The sequence below is a fragment of the Spermophilus citellus genome, assembly GCF_964194105.1.
Source record: "Spermophilus citellus genome assembly, chromosome: 18".
Lineage (NCBI taxonomy): Eukaryota > Metazoa > Chordata > Mammalia > Rodentia > Sciuridae > Spermophilus > Spermophilus citellus.
In genome coordinates this window covers 48274043-48294410 of record NC_138200.1, presented here as the reverse complement: position 1 = coordinate 48294410, position 20368 = coordinate 48274043, and positions in this window count along the sequence as shown.

Below are 20368 nucleotides of genomic sequence, written 5' to 3'. Positions count from 1 at the left end.
TGAAAACAAATTTTTTAATTGTCAACCAAAGTGTCTACATGAGTCATGACTGTTGATAACAATGTCACTATGATCAGATTGACTCACTTTACTCTGTTGAGATTGATTCCAGTTGCTGGTCTGAGACAGGGTCTGATTCTTCACCAACAAATATGAACCAACAGTATTCATCATTTGTATTGGAGATCAGAAATACCAGACACATCAGAATTAGTTTTAATTCCCAGATTTTTCACAATTAAGTATGCAAATTAGTCTAAATTCCCAAGTCTGATTTTTTTAATTGTGTGGATATATATATTCAGATTCTCTAATATTTTGAAGAATCTTGTACCATAATGACTGACTCCTCAGGGAAACACACACATAAGAAGGGTTTATTCCATTGGACAGATGCCTTATACTGAGTTGCCAAAATCCTGACAATCCTATGTTATAAACAATTTGGCTCACCCACTCCCCCCAGAAAAACAAATTGTCAATCAGGAGTTAACCACACAGTGCAGAAAGAAAATGCTAGAAATGGAAAGTTGTCCTTGTCCAGAATTGACATTGAAGAATGCTTCTCCATTAAATGGTTAGTAAAGACTAGGGCTGTGGAATCAACTACATGTTGTAGAATTGTACATTTTATTCATGTCTTTCTTGGATATGAGTAATAACCACTTAACTATAAAAAAGTTATAAGAAATACAAAGCAGAATACGTTTTTAATTTTATCGAAAAGCCCATTTCCCCAAATATAGAGGATCTTTTTGTTTTAAATTTAATAATATTTTCAGGACTTAATATTCTATGGAATATAGTCTAGTAAATGCCATTTTCTGAGTCCCTTGGGGGAACACCTATCCAGTCTGTTTTCCCCTGAATTTTTTCAGACCCTCCCTTAAAGCTAATTAAAACAGTCATTTGAGCCATATCTAAAAGTCAAGTGGTAAAGAAATCATTCCATTTTTTTTACCCCTCAGTGCCATGATCTGGGCTCAATTTCTAGTGATAAAAGCTCAGGAGAAAAATAGACATCCGCCTTCAAATTGGCTCATAACAGGAAATGATACCTGGTTATCGTTGAAAACCACACCATCAACCTTATAATTTTGTTCTTTTCTGATCTCCAGCAAGAATGGGAAGTCTCCATTTCAATATATAACCTGCACTCTTAAGTCTGTGTTAATTGTTCCTTGCTTGACACAAAAGGTCTGAAGCAGAGAAACCCAGGGAAGAAAGCATTATGAGAACAGTCAGATTAGATTTGTGAAGACAATTAAGCTGAATTCTTTATGGCTTCTTCTTATTCTCAGCTTTGAAATATTTCTTGCCGTTGAGTCATTTGGGTTCCTGGTAACATTGCTGGGGAAAAAAAAAAAAGAGAGAGAGAGAAAGAGAGATAGATTAAACAAACAAAGAAGAACAAAGTAATAAATCTAGTTCTGTTCATACAATGTGAAAACAAATTGAGGACTATAAAAGTTTGTGTTGTTTATTTTTTGTGTTAGGCTTTTTACAGAAAGTGTCTTTAGAATTTTCCTTCCTGCGAATATGTCCTTTCGGAGTGCTGTCAAATTTTAATTATCCCAAGAGGACAGGTTACAGGTGATTAAATCAACTGACTCCCTTGAAAACTACTTTAAAACATTTTTGAGGGCTCTCTAGATGTTGCATGACCTTTGAGAAAATGTTTCACAATTGACATAGTTTGTGTTGCATGAGAGATTTATCTGGTGCAAAAATAAATTAGCATCTGCTTCTACAAAATTTGGGTTCATATAACCTAAAAATACATAGCCTTTTGCTATTCTGCTCTAGTCAGGAGCTTCCTGAATTGGGAATTTCATTTCAGGGTTTCTCAGTTTAATTGGTGGAGCTGTATGAACGAATGTGCATAAAGTTTATGTCACCATTCTCAAGCTTAACCACATGCCTTTGTGATTTTTGTCAAGGCGTATCCTGGTGTTGTATCCTAACTAAAAAGAATTAACAAAAACAAAACAAAACAAAAAGAGTAACTAAAGTGTCTGAGGAATTAGGTGAAACAAATCCTTCTCTCAAAATGCCGCAGCTTTTTCTAAGAAAACCAGGGGTGAAGTTGACGCTGTCTGGAAGTTTCTGCATATGTATGTGTGAGCTGCTTCTCCTGCAGTCTTCTTGTCCTCCTGGCTATCCTGCCTTGCAGCACTGATTCTCTGGCTATCCCTTGCAGGAAGCTTTAAGTTTAAGAACTGTTTTGCCTCTGTCATTATTGTCTCATAAAGTGCTTTGCACAGAGCAGATTCTGAGTAAATGATTATTAATTAAGCAAAATGTTTTAGAGAAACAGATCATTGGATTAGAAGTTGAATTTAACTATTCCATCACTCCTGATAAGTTTCTGTGCAAATTAGAGCAAATAAGTGAATTTATCTGAATTTTAACTTTCTTCCCTGTAAAAGAAAGTGTTTTTTTTTATATTTATAAAGTATGTAATATGATCCTCTGTCCAATTAAACAAAGAATATTAATATTTTTTTTCAAAAATTCATAGGTAACTTGTTTTATCACCATATATTTGATAAGCTTGGTTGAGGGACCAGAAAAGGTAAATGAGTCCATCCTCAGCCTCAATAAGCTCACTATAGAAATAAATTCTTGAAATAGATATTTCATATCTTGAGTATTGTGCTTCACAAAGTATTTCACACATTTTAAATGTGGCTTATGGCTGTCATCCCTCAGGATGCTGCCTACATTCTTTAAATTTATGTGCTTTTTTTCTTGAAGATAAAAGCAGGACCTGCTAATTGAAAAGAATTAGGCAAATGAAAATATTCAATAAAAAAGAAATACTGACCATGACCTCATTATTCAAAAGAAAAGACATCTTGAATTTTAGAAATTCCATACTGCTTTTTGACCATATATGTGCACATATGATTAACATTTGTGGTTGCATAAGAATGAGTTAATATACTACCATATTCAAGTCATCTATTTACACAAATTCATGCTCTGATTCAGATATTTTTGTGTTATTTTCAAATGTCAAACTCAATTCAATATCATCATTTATTTAGTTACAAAATGTAGGCCATACAGTGCACCATGATTTAAACTCTCTATATAAATATTTCTTTAAATTTCAGTATATGGTACACATTAAAATGAGCATATTCAAATAAAAACTACTCTAAGATTTCATCTCACTCCAGTCAGAATGGCAATTATTAAGAACACAAGCAATAAGAAGCGTTTGCAAGGATGTGGGGGAAAAGGCACACTCATGAATTGCTGGTGGCACTGTAAATTGGTGCGACCACTCTGAAAAGCAGTATGTAGATTCCTCAGAAAACTTGGAATGAAACCATAATTTGACCCAGCTGTCCCATTACTTGGTCTATACCCAAAGGACTTAAAATCAGCATACTATAGTAATGCAGTCACATCAGTGTTTATAGCAGCTCAATTCACAATATCTAAACTGTGGAACCAATCCAGATGCCCTTCAATAGGTGAATGGATAAAGAAACTGTGGTATATATACACAGTGGAATATTACTCAGCATTAAAAGGGAATATTATGGCATTTGCAGGTAAATGGGTGGAGTTCGAGAATATCATGTTAAGCAAAGTAAGACAATAACAAAAAACCAAAGGCTGAATGTTCTTTTTGATAAGTGAATACTGGTCCATATTGGGGCGGGGGGAATGGAGGAACTTTGTGCAAAGTCGGTAGGGGAGGGTAGGGGACACTGGGGCAGGGAAGTTGGTAGAATGAGATGGACATCATTACCCTAGGTATATATATGACTATACACATGGTGGGACTCTACATTGTGTACAATCATAGAAATAAAAAGTTGTGCTCCAGTTGTGTACAATGAATCAAAATGCATTCTGCTGTCATATATGACTAATTAGAACAAATTAAAAAAAAGATATTCACCCCCCCAAAAAAATAAATAAAATGAACACATTTATTTCTAAAATGGTATTAAAATTTTATAAAATAATTAAAATTTTATAAAATAATTTGGTTAGTATATTTGGACATTTAGGAGACAAATTCTAAACTACTATTTGCTTTTTTTAAACAAATATTTTTGAACTGTTATTTATTTTTTAATATAATAAGTCCTCTATTTTATGTTTTACTTGCTAACTCTCTCAGTACATTTGGACAAGGAAAGGTTGATCCTATTCTTATAGCCAATAGTCAGGGCTTGAATTCTCATTTTTTCTTCCTATTCCTTTTGCCAAAATACGAGTAGCATACTAATCTCAGATATTAGACTAGACATCACTTCTTTTCATAGGCTCAAACTGCTGTATCCTCCAAGTGTCTTCAAATAGCATATGATTCTGGAATGATTCCTTGAAGATGTGTTGGCAAATGCACTCTTGAATAATCCAAAATAGCTCAAATGTGTCCCTTGATAGAATAGATTGTAATGAAATATAATCATGAGATTGTCAAAGAAAAAATAGAGCTGGACATAAGTTAAAACAGTGAGAACAGGTTTTATTCAGTACCTACTGACAACAAAAGAAGGAACCACATTCTGATTGTGCAGGGGTGACTGTGTGTTTAAAAGGGAGGTTGAGGGCCTGGGGCTGGAGCTCAGTGGCAGAGCGCTTGCCTAGCATGTGGGGGCACTGGGTTCGATCCTCAGTACCACATAAAAATAAACAAATGAAATAAAGGCATTCTGTCGATCTACAACTACAAAAAGAGGGGGGATGAGGAAGTAGGGAGTGAGAAAAGTAAAATAATTACAAAAAGTTGGTCAACATTAATTTAACCAGAGCAGCTGAGATGGCTAGCTTGTTATTTTGAAAGTGAAGATTTTGTCCACTCTCAGAAACTGAAGGACAGAGGCTTTATTCTTCCTGATCTTGAAATTTCAGAGGAATGTCATTTGAGTTCTTTAGAAAGACACTCCTGAGATTCATACTTAAATCAATGGGACAGAGGAAGGATTCACAATTGCAAATTCATTTTCCCTAAATTCTGTAAGAAAATGAAATCAGGAATCTATCACCAGGTGGTGTGTAGAACAAACAGTCCATTCTCTTGGCAGAGTTGAGCCTGCAAGGACAAATTTGTGGTTGCATAAGAATTAGTTAATATACTACCACATTCAAGTCATACTATTTGCACAAATACATGCTCTGATTCAGATATTTTTCATGTTATTTTCAAATGTCAAATTCAATTTAATATCACCATCATCACTAAGGGTATTAATGAGGGGGATGGGAGAATATACTTACAGTTTTAATGGTGGGAGTGGGCTATGGTTATCTAAGGAACATGATTTTAGACTTCCAGAAGTCATGGTAGAGGTTAGCAGTCTCATAGGATGGAGACTTGAACAAAGTCATTCATTATGTGCTGAGGTCATATAGTTCTCCAAAATTATAGAATTTCTGGAGTTCTCTGTTTCCTTGCCCTGATCTTTCTCTGCCCTTCTTACAATCACTTTGACATCCTCAAGGCAAGTTGTAGTCATCTGTCCACTTAAATCCTCCTCATTGCTGTTGTGCTGCAGTACATTTTATCTCTAATTAGATGTACAAAGAGGGGTGAAGAGCACAGATGGAGGTGTGGCACAAGCAATAGGTCATGAAATGCTTCAGGTAGCTCTAAAAGTTAGCTCACTCAAAGCAGTGATCTGAAGACTCCTGTTTTATTCCCTACCTCTCACCTAGTCAAAACTCGTTCACATAAGGAGACATTTCAGGCATGCGGATGGGTGTAAAAAATCTCCCCAAGTCTCATAAATTGTTTTCTTCATTTGTTTTCTCTCTCTTTTTCTTTTCTTCTGCATATTATAATATCGAGCTCTGACATCTTTCATGCTTCAGTTAATGGGAATTCATTCTGAAATTCACAAGATGAATCATTAATCAGCATTCCAGTTTTTGTACATGGGACCAAAATGGCATGCCTACAGTAATATATTGTTGAGTTTCATATTTTAAAAATGATTTTTTTCTCCTTCCCCAACTCATCTTATATATCTCTATCAAACTTATATCTCGAATGAGGTTTTGAACATGTCAGCTATTGGTTCAGACATCCATGAAGCTTTCTATTCTACCTCTATTTATCTTTTGTCAGGGGAGAAGGATAAAGAGGGTTAACTGGAGATATATTGCCTACTTGTTCTATCAGTCTAATGCTGTTCCAGCTGACTGCCTTCAAGAACCTTCTCCTTACCCTTTTCATTGCTCACTGGCCCCATCCTGACCTGGTTACTGTATAAGTCCACTTCCATGTGCCACTTTATCAGCTTGGATGTCAAACACACATGCCTTTTACTGTGTTCAACCAATTAGGGTCCATACTACCATACCTGTTGAGTTCTCACATGCATTGCACCTGAGTAGTGATGATATCACAGGTCTTATCCAGAAAACAATTTAAATACTACAGTAGTGGTAGCAAATACAAGGAGTATGTATTAAAGTTGATGACGTGCCAAGCATTCTGATAATTGCTTAAAATCATATTTATTTGTTCTTCATATGAACAACTGAAAGGCGCTATTATACTCCTGATTAAAATGAAGAAACTAAGCCCAGAATTGTAATGTTTTGAATAAACAGAACAGCAGAATTGTCATTCAAACCAAAATTCTTAAATTCAAAACTGTGGTTTCCCCTATATTTCAGAAGCTTTGAGAGTATAGATGTGTGTCTTTAGTTCCTAATTCTCTAATTTTCCTTTTTTTTTCTTCACATGCCTCCAGTACCAGTAAATAGGTGTTACGTCAATATCTAACATGTTGGTATATATTATGTTATGCACATTTATTATATTTTGCATATATATTATATTGTGTATATGTAGTAACATTGCATTTTCTTAATGGATAACAAAATACTTATTTAGAAAATCTGAAATATCAAATGCAATAGTCACCTCCTCTTCTCACTAAAAAGTAATCATATGAATTCTTATCCTTGTAAATTATGATTTTTTTATCATCAAGTTCTTCAAGTGCCAGTGGATGTTATTAATCATTACTACATTTCTTTTCAGTGCTTCATGGAAGGACTGAAAAGTCATGGAGCTTCTGAGATAATAAGACAATTTTGTGCCTTAGATTACTCATAATTTCCCCCAAGCTTAGAATGGAAATTGTCACAGTGCTTCCTGTGCAACTATTTTGTTGACAAAAATCCTCCAGCAGCAAGTTGGCTGGATATTCACACATTATATTCAGCTCAGGTAGAAATACTTTTTTCTCTTCTTTTCATTAGAAGTTGGGAATAGGCTCATTTGTAGATAATTTTCTTTCTCAGTACAACTGTATTTCCAAAATGGGGCAAAAATCCTGATTCAGTGGTAAAAATTTCCTTTGTTGAGAATACATATTAGAGTTGAATGGAACTTAGTTATGCATAATATTAAATTCCAAAATAATTGAGCAGCTGCACCATTTGGAGAAAAAATAATTCACTGTGCTTTTATGGTTCAAGTTTTAATAGCATGTTTGATTTGCCTAGATAGGAGCTCAAAGTCAGAGTTTTCTATAGAAATGATAGAAACCATACTTAAGTTCTTCTAAGTAAAAATGCCAGATTAAGAGTTAAAAACAAAAGTTATTTTTCCAATTTTTTGAAAAATTAAAATCTGTCCCTAAAGTTTTTTAGGAATTTCAAAAGAAATAAAAAATAGCTAGGTTATTTTTTCTTGCCCCCTTGGCTATAAATGATAAAAGATGAATTGACAATTGTTCACCAGAAATTCCAAATGTTTTAGAACAGTTCTGCTTTTTGAAAGAGATACATGTTCTGTGCAATCATGAACAAAAAGAAAATACTTATAATTAATAATAACATAATGACACTTATACTATCCAACTCCATCTACCTTTCCCTAGTACTCACAAAGAATCACCAGTGTCATTCAACTAGGTGGTCCAAAGCCAGGTTAATGGAGAGATATGTTGTCACCAGTATTTGAATTATACAATTCCTGACTCACCAATTCCTTAAATTCACATTTCTAGAAAGTGACACTTCTATACGTCCCTGATTCTGGAGCTGACCTCAAAGATCCCATGTTGGGGAGATTTAGCCCTATAATTACAACTACTTAATGGATATAACAAATAATGTGGATTAAAAATATTGTGAAATATCCATTAAACTCATAGTCTTTCTCTTTTTTACTCTCTTTCTCTTTATATATATACACACACATATATATATACATATATTATATAATATATATTCCATCTTCTCCTTTTACCTTTTCTAAAAGTTTCCTAGTTTCTCAGATTAGGCATCCAAACCCTATCCATAAATCTTCTCTCTCCATAACCATCCCAGTCACTTGCCTACAATAAAGAACTATGTTCTAAGGTTCTAAGTCTAAGGTTGACTAAGCTTCCATAATCACAGAAACCATTTCAGAAAATAGCTTTTCCAATGTTGTAAAGTTATTTCCATTTCTGTTAAGATTACTTCCATGCATCCTACTGGCTTGTCATCCTTCCCATCTTGACACTTTTGGTTGGATTGATCTTCATGTGCTTGATAACACGTTTAACCTAGAATGGAAATGACAGCATCCTCCTACTTTAATCAAACCAGTGGCATCTCATTCTTCAGACCAGCTCTTGCATTCAGAATTCAAATGACTAGACTGTCTCTCACCAGCTGCCTTCTCACAGGTTATAAACCTGGGTCCCAGGATATTTTGATTCACAGAGGGATTCATGTTTAGTGAATATGACAATAACTTTCTCCCTTATTAGAAACACACAGCTGTTTTTCCTTGACTGACCCATGAAAATATAACCCTCATCTCATTTTACCCACCATCTTATAAGTGTCTTTCTTAAATAAACCTCTAAAGCTGTTGATTATGATTTTCAACATAGCTAAATACTCATAATTTACTTTCCAAGTATTTTGTTAATGTAATTTGTTGTCTTTTTTATCTCTCCTGAATACAGAACTAGATCCATCATTCAATGTTTGTTTTTCTGTAGTTCTAAAATTATACATATATAATATATATTATATATTGCATATAATATATATGTTATATATTATATTATGCATATATCATGTAGTATATATTATACATAATATATGTAGGCTGTACATGTAATTTGTACATTATATACTCACAGATACATATACTGATTCACTCCCTTAAACATATCATATGACATAATAAGAAAAATGATACACTAGGAAAAATGTGAGAAATATCTTTGACTACCTCCTAGAAATTCTCACATAAAATACTTTCTCTTCCTGTCTCTTTATCTTACTCTCCTTTATGACCCACCGTATCCTTTACTATCAAAAATGATTTTAAAACCATCCTTAAGGACACAAGTTTCTATTTTCTTTGAAGTAATCAAGTTCTGAAACTCAATGAGGTGCACAGAATGTATTTCCCCAAAATGATGAAAATAATGCTTTCTTCTCTCATTTCTCTTTTATATATCTCTCTAATATAATTATTGTGGGCTTTGTTGTTGTTTTCACCCTGACATTCTTAAAATCATTGGTGCAGGAAAGTTTCAGTTAAGAAGAAATGTACATACCCAGTTCATCTTGGTCACTGCTCACTACCAAAAATCCTGGAAAAAATTAAAGGGCTACCAGAAGACTCTAGGTAAAATTTATGATCATGCTCCATGAAGTAATTAGAAACAGTCTTCAAGTGAAAGGAATAGAGAAAATTTAGCAGGGAAATAAAATCTTCAAAAAAACAGAGTTTACTACTAAAAAAGTAATAGAAATTTTGAAATGACCAAAAAGTCCCAATTGTACAGTAGAGATGGCTTGGGAAAAAAAAACCTAATGAACTTGAAGACAGATCAACAGGCATAAAGAACACTAAACAACAGAAAAAAAAAGATTAAATTTTTAAAAAATAGAGTTTCAAGAATCCATGTGACAGTTTCAAAAGAATTAACATTTATATCATTAGAGGATAGTAGCAAGGAGTAACACACAGGTATTGATAAAATATTTTAATGAACGATGGCTGAAATCTTTACAAATTTGATAAAAGACACACATTTACAGATCTGAGAAACTCAAGCCAACTGTAAGGAGGACAAACTTAAATGAACCTTGCCTAGAAACTTTCTAATCACACTCCTGAAAACCAAACACAAAGGAAAACACTTATGAGCAGACAAAGAAAAACAACACATGATATAGCAGGGGAATGATTTCAATGAATACAGGTTTCTAAACAGAATCAATGCAGGCCATGGAAATAAGACAATATTTCTTAAAGTTCTAAAAGAAAAATGGAAAAAAAGAAAGAAAGAAACCTAGAACCCTCCATTAAGCTAAATTATACTTCAGGAATTAAACAGAATTTCAGAATGAAGAAACAAGAGAGGGAAATGTGGAAACCTAGGAAGGAATAAGTTGTTTATGTGTGTGTGTATAAATACCTGGGTAAATATATAATAGGCTATGTTCAGGCTCTTAAAATATTCTTTAAAAATATATATGACTACTGAAAGAAAAAGTATAATGTTGTATGATTTTTTTCAGAGAATATACAAATATATATGACAGGTAATATAGAAATATATATGACAATTTATATATGTATATATATGTATACACACAGAGAATATATAAATATATATGAGACAACTAAAATATAAAATAGGGAGAATAATGAATCCATATGATTGTATGGCTTTATATTTTGTTTATAGTAATTTATGAAGAACCATCATTTTCTTTTACTGTCAAGTTGAAAAACTGTTCTTGGATAGGAAGACTCAATATAATTACAATGGCAACTCTCCTCAAACTGATCTATAGATTTAATGGACTCTCCATTAAAATATACAAAGGTATTTCAGTAAGTATAAATGAATTGATTACAAAATGTATATGAAAAGAGAAGTGAGTTAGAAAACCAAATTGTTTCCTAAACAATTTTTAAAAAGAACAAAATTAGAAACTCTCACTTTTCAATTTTATGACTTAGAAAAAAGCTTCAGTAACAAGGCTTGTGTGGTATTGGCAAAAGGAAAGATACACAGAATAATGTAACAGAAATCAATAGTGCAGAAATCTGGTTAATTCATTTTCAAAAAAGTTTCAAAAACAATTCAACAGAGAATGCCATCTTCTCAACAAGTAGCTCTGGAATACTTCACTGCACACATATGGAAAAAATGTGCTTTGACCTAAATTTCATACTGTTTGTAAAAATTAAATGTAAATGGATCATAGATTTTATTGCAAAATAACTTGGAGACGAAAATGTAAGAAAAATTATTTGTGACATTGAGTTAGGCAAAGTATATTATTTATGAAAGCAAAATCTTGAGTAGTGAAAGAAAAAAATAATAATAAACTGAACTTCACAAAATTTAAAAAATATTTGTTCTGTGAAAGGACATATCAAGACAAGTCACAGATTAAAAACAACAAAAAAAGGGTACTTTCAAATCACATACCTAACATAAGTTTTCAACATTCAGGAAAAATAAAGAGAGAAAATAAATTACCCTCCAACTTAGAAAGGCAAAATAGGTGAACCGGTGCTTCACTAAAAGAAGATACACTAGTAGAAATTATGCACATTGAGAAGACACTCACCATGAGTTAGTCTTTTCAGAAATGCAAATTAAAACCAGCATGATATAGAAACACACACCTGTTAAAATTGTCAAAATAAAATTTTAAAAATGACAATACCAATTGCTGCCAAGCATACTGAATAATTATAATTCTCATTGAAAGTGAGAATTACAAAATAATATAGCCACTCTAGAAAATAGTGTAGTTTCATTATTAAAGTACATATTCCTACCATAGGACCTAGAAATCCCACTTCCAGGCATTTATCTTAGAGAAATAATAATTTATATTCAAATTAAAATCTGCCCATGGATATTTCCAGCAGCATTGTCCTATTCACCCACATTTGGGAGAATATAATGTTCTTCCACATTTGCTAAATAATCCTACTATGACATGATGAGATGCTGCTCAGCATTAAAGAACAAATTGTTAATAAACACAATGACATGAATGAATTTCAAATATGTTATGGTAAGTAAAAGATGCCAGTTTCAAAATGTTATATTATCTGATTTAAATTATATTAAATTCTGCAAAAGATAGTATTACAGGTAAAGAATAAATCGCTTGTTGCCTGGAGTTAGAAGATAGGAGGTGGGTTTCATTACTGTGCAATAACAGAAGAGAAATTTTTGGTGTTATGGGATCATTCTTCTTCTGGTGTGTGGTAGTGCATATACAATTATTTATATGCTTGAATTCACACAAATCTAAACTAAATAAATGCACATCAGAACAGTGATTTCTACCATTTATAAATTTAAAATTATCTTTATATTATATTCAAGAGAAATCACATGTAAATGTATGTGCCCATGTATGCATATAGGTAGGGCCTCAGAAGACCAGATAATAGAGTGCTTGTGAGGTTTCAGAGGGAAACGAAGATTCTATTGGGCACAGGAATAGAGGCCCCCTCATGTTACATTATAGCAAATAACTTGTCTACATTTTGGTCATGTCCTGAGACTTTGTGGGAGGCTAAACTTAAAAATAATGGATTAATTAATCTGGTGGCAAAAATTTCAAGGGAACACAGAATTCAGTCAGTGGCATGGGTTTTTCTGGCAGCATTTAACCAGGATTTCTGTGAGAACTGGGAAACGATAAAAAGAACTGAAGGCTTTTTAAAACTTGTAGTTTGGCCAGAAAGGTGCACATAAAACTGGAACCAAGGAGGCTGAGGTTGTTAAAAAGATTATAGCCACTAAAGAGATGCTAAGAACTTTTGCATAGAGACAATAGAACAGATGTCTCAGGGGCATCTCAGGACTTTGCAAGATTATACCCACTGGAGGTTGTAGAAGGAAAAACTCCTTTGAAAAGAGGTCCTGGAGTACCTTGTTTACACATTCGGGCTTAGAATGTTATTTCATCAGACTAAGCTATCCAGACACTCAGAATTTAATATACCTTTGAATCCAGTGGACTGAAATATTGCACAAATTCACAGAAGACCTTGGCATCATCCGTGTGGTGGTGGTTCTGCAGAAATTCAGAATGCTGGAATTAAGGGGTCATGGGAAGCATCCAAGGAAATTTCAAAGGAAGGCCTGGGAAGCCAGGCGAGACATATAAGGGCCAGTCTCCGCAGGCTGTTCTTCAAAGGATAATACGTAAAGATGTGAAGGTGAAACTAAAGCTAGAATAGATATTCCAGGAATTAAGAAATGTCAGTAACATGGACTGTCCTCTGGTTAAAACTGTGGGCTGTGGAGAGACTCAGGCTAAAAAAGATCCAGCAAGACCAAATGAGTAAGCTTACCCCAAATGAGTAGGATTGCCCCAATCCCTTTGGAAAGGACATAGCCAGATGTCCTAGATGCAGTACATGGAATTACAAAACCTGTGCATCTAACTGGATTTTTTTTTTTTTTTGGTTCCATCCTTTCTTTCGATTCCCCTATTCCTCCTTTTTGGAACAGGAGGTGTTTATTTTTTTTTCCACTGTATATTGGATATAGGTAATTTGCTTTTGATTTTTATAAGAGCTTAAGGCTAAGAGATTGTGTTGAATATAAGGTAAAACTTTGGACTTGAACTTTCAAACAATGTCAAAAAACTGTTAAGACTATTTGACTATTGGCTATAAAATAAATGTATTTAGCATTTTGAGATGGAGATGAGATTTTGTGTACAGGGTAGAATATTGTGGTTTAACTTAATAGGAGATGTCCCAAATCTCCTGAGTTATTGCAGAAAAATCCAGAGTTGTAAAAGCTATAACCTAGTCAGTACACTCATTTGAATGGACTGGGTGGTAACTATAATCAGGGGTTGCATGGTTGGAGGAGGAGAGTCACTGGGGGTGTGCTCTGAAAGAGTTATTCATCCCTGAAAACCCTGTCCCTTCTGCCTCTCTACTTCTTGGCTACCATGAATGGAACAGTTCTCTTCTGCAACACCCTTTCTGCCATGATGTTCTCCCTTACCTTGGGCCCCAGCAATGAACTTGGTTATCTATGGACTAAGACCTCAGAAACCAGGAATCCAAAATAAACTTTTTTGCCTCTAAATTTTTCTTGTCAGGTACTTTGGTTATAGTGATTCAAAGTTGACTAACTCATTTGGCTACAAGCAAATTACCTTAAAGATTCTTGTGCAAGGCTAAAGAAAAATATTAAAGTCTTGGATTCTCTACACAAATGTTATTTAGGTGTATTTTCTTCTTGCTTGTGAATATTTATATGCTTCCAATATCTAGTATAATAGAAGACACACTATATTACTAAATACAAATTGCCTTTATAATTAAAGATTCAATTTATCACTAAGACATTCATAACAGTAAGATATCTTAAACTCAATAAATAGTCTATCCTTTTCTTGTTTAAGTCTAGAGGCAGGTAGTCCAAAGAAATGGGGAAACTACCCATGGAATCTGAATCTCCCTGGTCTATTTAACATGTCTGGATCCCATTTCCATAGTCCACCATGGCTAATCCAAATTTAGCTATCCTGTTCACAGTCCAACATAGAATTAAAAAATAAGAAGAAGAAGGTTTCAAGGTGAGTATTAATTGTCTTTTAAACTAAAATTACAAAAATCAATCACCCAACATTTTGGCTTGAATCACTCTTATTAACAATTATTGGTATAGTAGCATCTGTAAAACATGATTCTAAAAAAGGTAATCTTTATTTTGGAGATCTCTGGCCTATATAAAATTAATTAGTTATATTCTGATGGAAAAGAAGGCGACAAATTCTGGAATTATTTAATCATTTCTATTGTGCTTGTTATTTAGTATTGTTGCTTATGATTCCTATTTAAGTATTTTAAGTGGTAGTAGTATTGCCATTATTGTCTATTTACCTAAATAATCATAATGTATTTTGATACTGTAGGTAAAAGTATTTGAAACTGATGGCATCTAATAAGCACTGCTTATTTCTGTTTGAAAATAAAGATAAATTTTTACACATACAGTCTAAAAACATTCAAATAATAAATTTTTGTTTCATCTTTGGAAATACATGCACACACAAATCTTGGAACACTTTGTAGAGAAAGTTAGACTAATGCTATAATAGGATATGATATAGTAAAAATATTCCTATGTATACATTTATAAAACTAGTTTAATCATAATGGTGTCTGTCCTGTTCTTTCTTCTAAGAACAGGAAAAAAAATATTGTATTTTAGGAAAGACAATATTCTTCAATTCTACTATTAAGGGGAAAATCTATGCCAATTTTCAACCTAACTTCATAGTTCTAAGAATTAAAATATAAAAAAGGTGGTGATGCTACTCAGCTGCATGGGGTGGAAAAGCCAGATTCCAGAGAGTGACAACTTAGCATAGTAACATAATTTAGAAATGTCTAGCCATGAAAAAAGAAGCCATCCTCTAAATGGCAGAAAAAAAGCATTTTCCAGGAAAAATATTATGTCAAAATGACAATGGCTAGGAAGTGAGCCACCACCTTCCTGCCATGAAACGTATGGGAAAATCATAAATGTGACCTTAGCAGCCAATTTTTTGAAAACTGTTAGCCTTCAACAGAAGTATCACAACTCATTATTTAGAATTTCTACCTTCTTTTAACATGTTCTCCCAATCCTTTCATATTTTTTAGGCACCAACATTTGTTCTCATTTATTTCAATGGGAGAGAACAGAGGTTCATCTTCAGCTCATAGGACTCCTATAAGAGCATCCTAGCTCTTCTCAAAGGCTGAGATACACCACTTCAAATTTAAAAAAATAAGTCAATAACACCAAACAAAACAAAACCCCTTATCACTATTCTGGGTTGAATCTAAGAAAAAAATTGCATGTTTCAAGTGATCTTTTTGGATATTGTTACTTGATTACAAAAAAAAAAATGCCCATTTATCTGCAAAACAGGAAATAGGAACACTAAGGGTGGATTTATGTGTCTTGTGTCTAGAATAATCATCTGGAAATCAGAGCTCAGAATATATTTGTTTCCATTGCCCTACTGAATTATAAACTGGCCAAGTATGGGAATCTTATCTTCCACCTCTTTAAGATTTGACATTTCCAGTGAAGATAGTAAGGACTCAGTTATTCACACATTGATTCCACAAATATTTACAGACTACCACTTACATGTTTGGAAGTTTTTTAGGCCTTGTTATTGATATTTCTTCTTGAAGAACATAGGAAAATTAGTGGATATTCTCAGAAGCCACATGACACTCAGGTTTGGGTTTTGATTAGGCCATGTCTTAACCTCCATGATTTTAAAATGCAGATTTCACTTCGCCATCCATCTGCTTTGCTTACTGGAGTAGGAGTGTGAACTAGAACAATATATTAGGTTGACTTGAGCATTAACATCATATCCTGCTGGGCATGGTGACACACTCCTATAATATCAGAGACTTGGGAAGCTGAGGAAGAAGGATTCCAAGTTCAAGGCCAGCCACAGCAACATAGGGAGAACCTTTCTCAAAAATTAAAGAAAAGTGGGATTGGGAGGTTGGCTGGGGATGTAACTGGGTCAGAGTGCCTTTGGGTTCAATCCTCAGTACTTTACCTCCCCCTAAACCATTATATTGTTAGGATAGCATTTGTTATATATTTAAATTCTCATGTATTTTGTGTATCTGTACATTTATTTGCATGTTTGTACCTAGAGTAGGGAAATTTCACTATGTTTTCTGTTTCCTAGAGGTCACTAAGGAGCATATGTTAATTTGACTCACAAAATACAGTTTTTAAAACAAGGAATCAGTGTACAGGGCATCTTATCTCAGTAATTTTTAATATAAAACATTACATAGGATTAACTTCCTCTCAAACCTTCAGTTATCCTGGATTCTGATGACCAGGTATTTGATGCCAAAAGGGGAGAGTTTACTTCTGTGACCACATTATTTTTACTTTTACTCATTTCTGTATGAAGCAATAATGTCCTCAACAGGAATCCAAAACTCCTGTCATTAACAGGGCTCTCCTGGTAATCACATCAGTATACTTTGAAACTATGCAAGGTGGTCTGCTAGTAAATTATGCAGACATCTATATTTTTTTCATTTTCTTTGGGCAGTTAATTTATGTTTACTATAAATATAAATCTTTCATGGATGTAACTACATTTAGTCCAAGGCTATATGGAATATTTATTACCCCAGTCAAGTCCTGTTTGTCTTTCCTTCTGTCATCAGAACCGAGTTGGCAGGTTAATAACCAATGCTGACCAGGCAGCATGCAAAGAGTGTGTTGTCTGCCATAAGGTCCCTGAAGCAGGAAGGCCATTCCAGCATATGAGTGTTCCAGGAGAGAGGAGAATCCTGTCTTCTCTTGTATGTCAACAGCTTGTGTCAAGGAAGACAAAAGTATATCTAAAGGATACTCAGAGGAGAGAGCTGTCAAAATGTCAATGATTCTCAGATATCTTCAAAAGGCAGACCATAGTGTAAGATGTGCCATGGTTAGAAGAATACCACTAGATGTGAGAAAAAGGCATTATTGAAAAGAAAATAAATACAACACAATGTGCTGATAGTGGTCCAAAGCATGTCTGGATATACTGAAAGTCACAGTAAGAGTTTCCAAACATCAGAACTCAGAAGCTGATTTTAAGAGGAAATCATGCATGCCAAGGGTCAATGCAGGTGTCCTTAGGACATATGGAAGCCAAGCAGGTATTAGCCACAACTCTGAGAAATCTCTACAAACAAGGAAGTCACAAAATGATCGGAAAGTTTGACTGATCAATCATTCAATTCATGAGGAGGAGGAAAAGTTGCTATGGAAACTGTCCCACCTATTCTCTTAATATTAACAAGTCAGTCCCTGACATAGAAAGCAACTGGGGATGCAGACTCCTTTTGATAGACTGCCTTATTTCATGAAATCTTTACTCCTGCTACCCTCCATTTATAAATGCTAGGCAATGGAATGCTGGGGGGCTTTTATGAAAAGGGAATTCCAATCTTGCATTTTTTGTCGATTGTACTAGAATTAGGAACCTAACACAAGCTGATCCAGTAAGAATCATTTCATCAGTTACTTAGCAATTGTATTTGAATATGACTCTTGTCTCTCTTCAAGTGACTCACTCTCATGTAGACTAGGGATCATGCATGAGCATGTGGTATTGTGTGGGCACTGTGGGAAATATGAAACAAAGAAGCAGAAAAACTTCAGTCTGAACAGTGAAGAATTAAACAGTCATGCAGGAAGCAAGAATGCACAGTGGGGAGGGAATTCTCATGGCACGGGTTTACATTTTGACCAAATGTTTGGGTTCCATGGAACATTGTGGGCTCTTGTAACACATTTTACTCCATACTTTAACGTAAAAGAAGTTTTCAGATAATGAGTCTTACCTAATATACAAAAGAGAGACACTGGAAGACTAGGGGAGGACTCCTATTATGGGTTTGTCAGTAGGAGTTAAGATGGCTCTTGTTACTACCTTTAACAGGATCTAAATTAGACCACAGTCTGGGTTGGTGATAATGTATGTGAATTCAAAACATATTTGTGCATGGGTTGCCTAATTCTGAATCTGGGGCTTAAATAATTTTTAAAAGCATTTTTATCTTCACAACTAAGGAACAGACTTCTAGTAAGTCCAGAAATTAACAAAGCATGGAGACTTACAAAAATCATCTATCAGAAGGGAATAATATGCAAATCTTATACAGATATGTAACTTTCTCATTATTCTCTGCATCAAACCAGAGGGAATCAATATAGGGTGTGTTCATATAAGTTGTTGAGTTCAGATAACTCACCAAAGAACTGGTTAATGTAATAACCAAATTTACACCATTATGCTGCTTACCAAGACGAAGAAACAAGGTTCATGATAGCATCATTCCATAGTCAGATTCCAGAATCTTCCACAACTTTCTGACTATACGTACTACATATAATTCTTTCCACATATGTTGTCATTTGCCAAAAACTACCATTATTGAATATCTTCTATATGTTGGCACTATAAAAAATATTTTACCTGTAATGTTTAATATCTCTGTGATTATCCTGAGGCTAAGGAGTTATCTGTTTAATGTGACAGAGCTTAATTTTAGATTCAGAATTCTTTGACTCTAAGACATACTACAATAGACAACTTTGAATTTTTAATTTAAACATATTTGCATATTTGGCCCTTTACTAGAAGATAGAGGGAAAACCTCCTGTGATCAAGAAGCTTACCATGTATTTAGGAAGATCAGTTTTTAGAGAAACAAATACACTGCAGCTACAATGCTTGAATAAAATAATTCTGTAAGAAGAATTCTTGAAGACAATTTTCTGGTTGGCTTTAAAATGGAATTGGGGGTTTGAATATTTTAGGGATTTTGATTAGTGGTTTCTTTGTGTAGTTTTCAGAATGGAAATTCTGGCCATGTATAAGTTTTCTAGAGCTTCATTAACATAGAACCACAAACTGGATTGCTTAAATAATAAAAATAGACTTTTCACAGTTATGGAGGCTAGATGCCCAAGACTCAGTTATCTAAAGGTTTAGTTCCTTCTGGAAGGTGAGAAAGAAATGTATTCATGCCTTTTATCTAACTTATGGGGATTTGTTGCCAACCTTTGGCCCAGAACATCATTCTACCCTGAGCCTTCATCTTATGGCATCTGTCCTGTGTGTGTGTCTTTAAGTTCAATTTTCTGATTTAAATGAAAACATTCATATTAGATTAATCCCCCTAATGACCTCATCTTAACTGATCCAATTACAACTGTAAGTACCCTATTTTCATATAAGTTCACATCCTGGGGCAGGGGGTTAGGAATTCCACATGTGAATTTCAGAAGAGGGTTACAGTTTAACTTATAGCAAGTTGTTTTCATAGTCTTTCATCTCATCTGTGTGCCTAGAACTTGATGTAGAAGCCATATCCACTACCTCTACTTTATTCCTAATATTGATTCCCCATCTTCTAGTGTCTTCTGCTTTATGTCTCCTTCTTTGCCTCCACATTTCTGTACTTCCTACAGTGTTTTCTCTGAAGGGAGAGTGGTTTTGCAGATCCATTTTTACTCAGGAAAGAGGTTTTGCTGACTACATCACTTCAACCTGTTCTGGATGATTAAATTTCTCTTATATTCTGACCAGGCCATAAATCCAGCATTATTTTTCAGGCAATTGCAAAATTGTTCTGTTCACATCTTTTGTCAAGGGATAAACCAATCAGTAAATTTTACTGGGAAGAGAGTCTGTCTCATAAATTTCTTTTACAAACATCATAAACAGTCATGCTAGGAAAGAACCAATTTTAATTCATTATTTTAAGTCTATGTCACTCTTTTTTTACAGAGATATTTAGAGCTCTGTTCTGGCCAACTTCCACATTTAATAC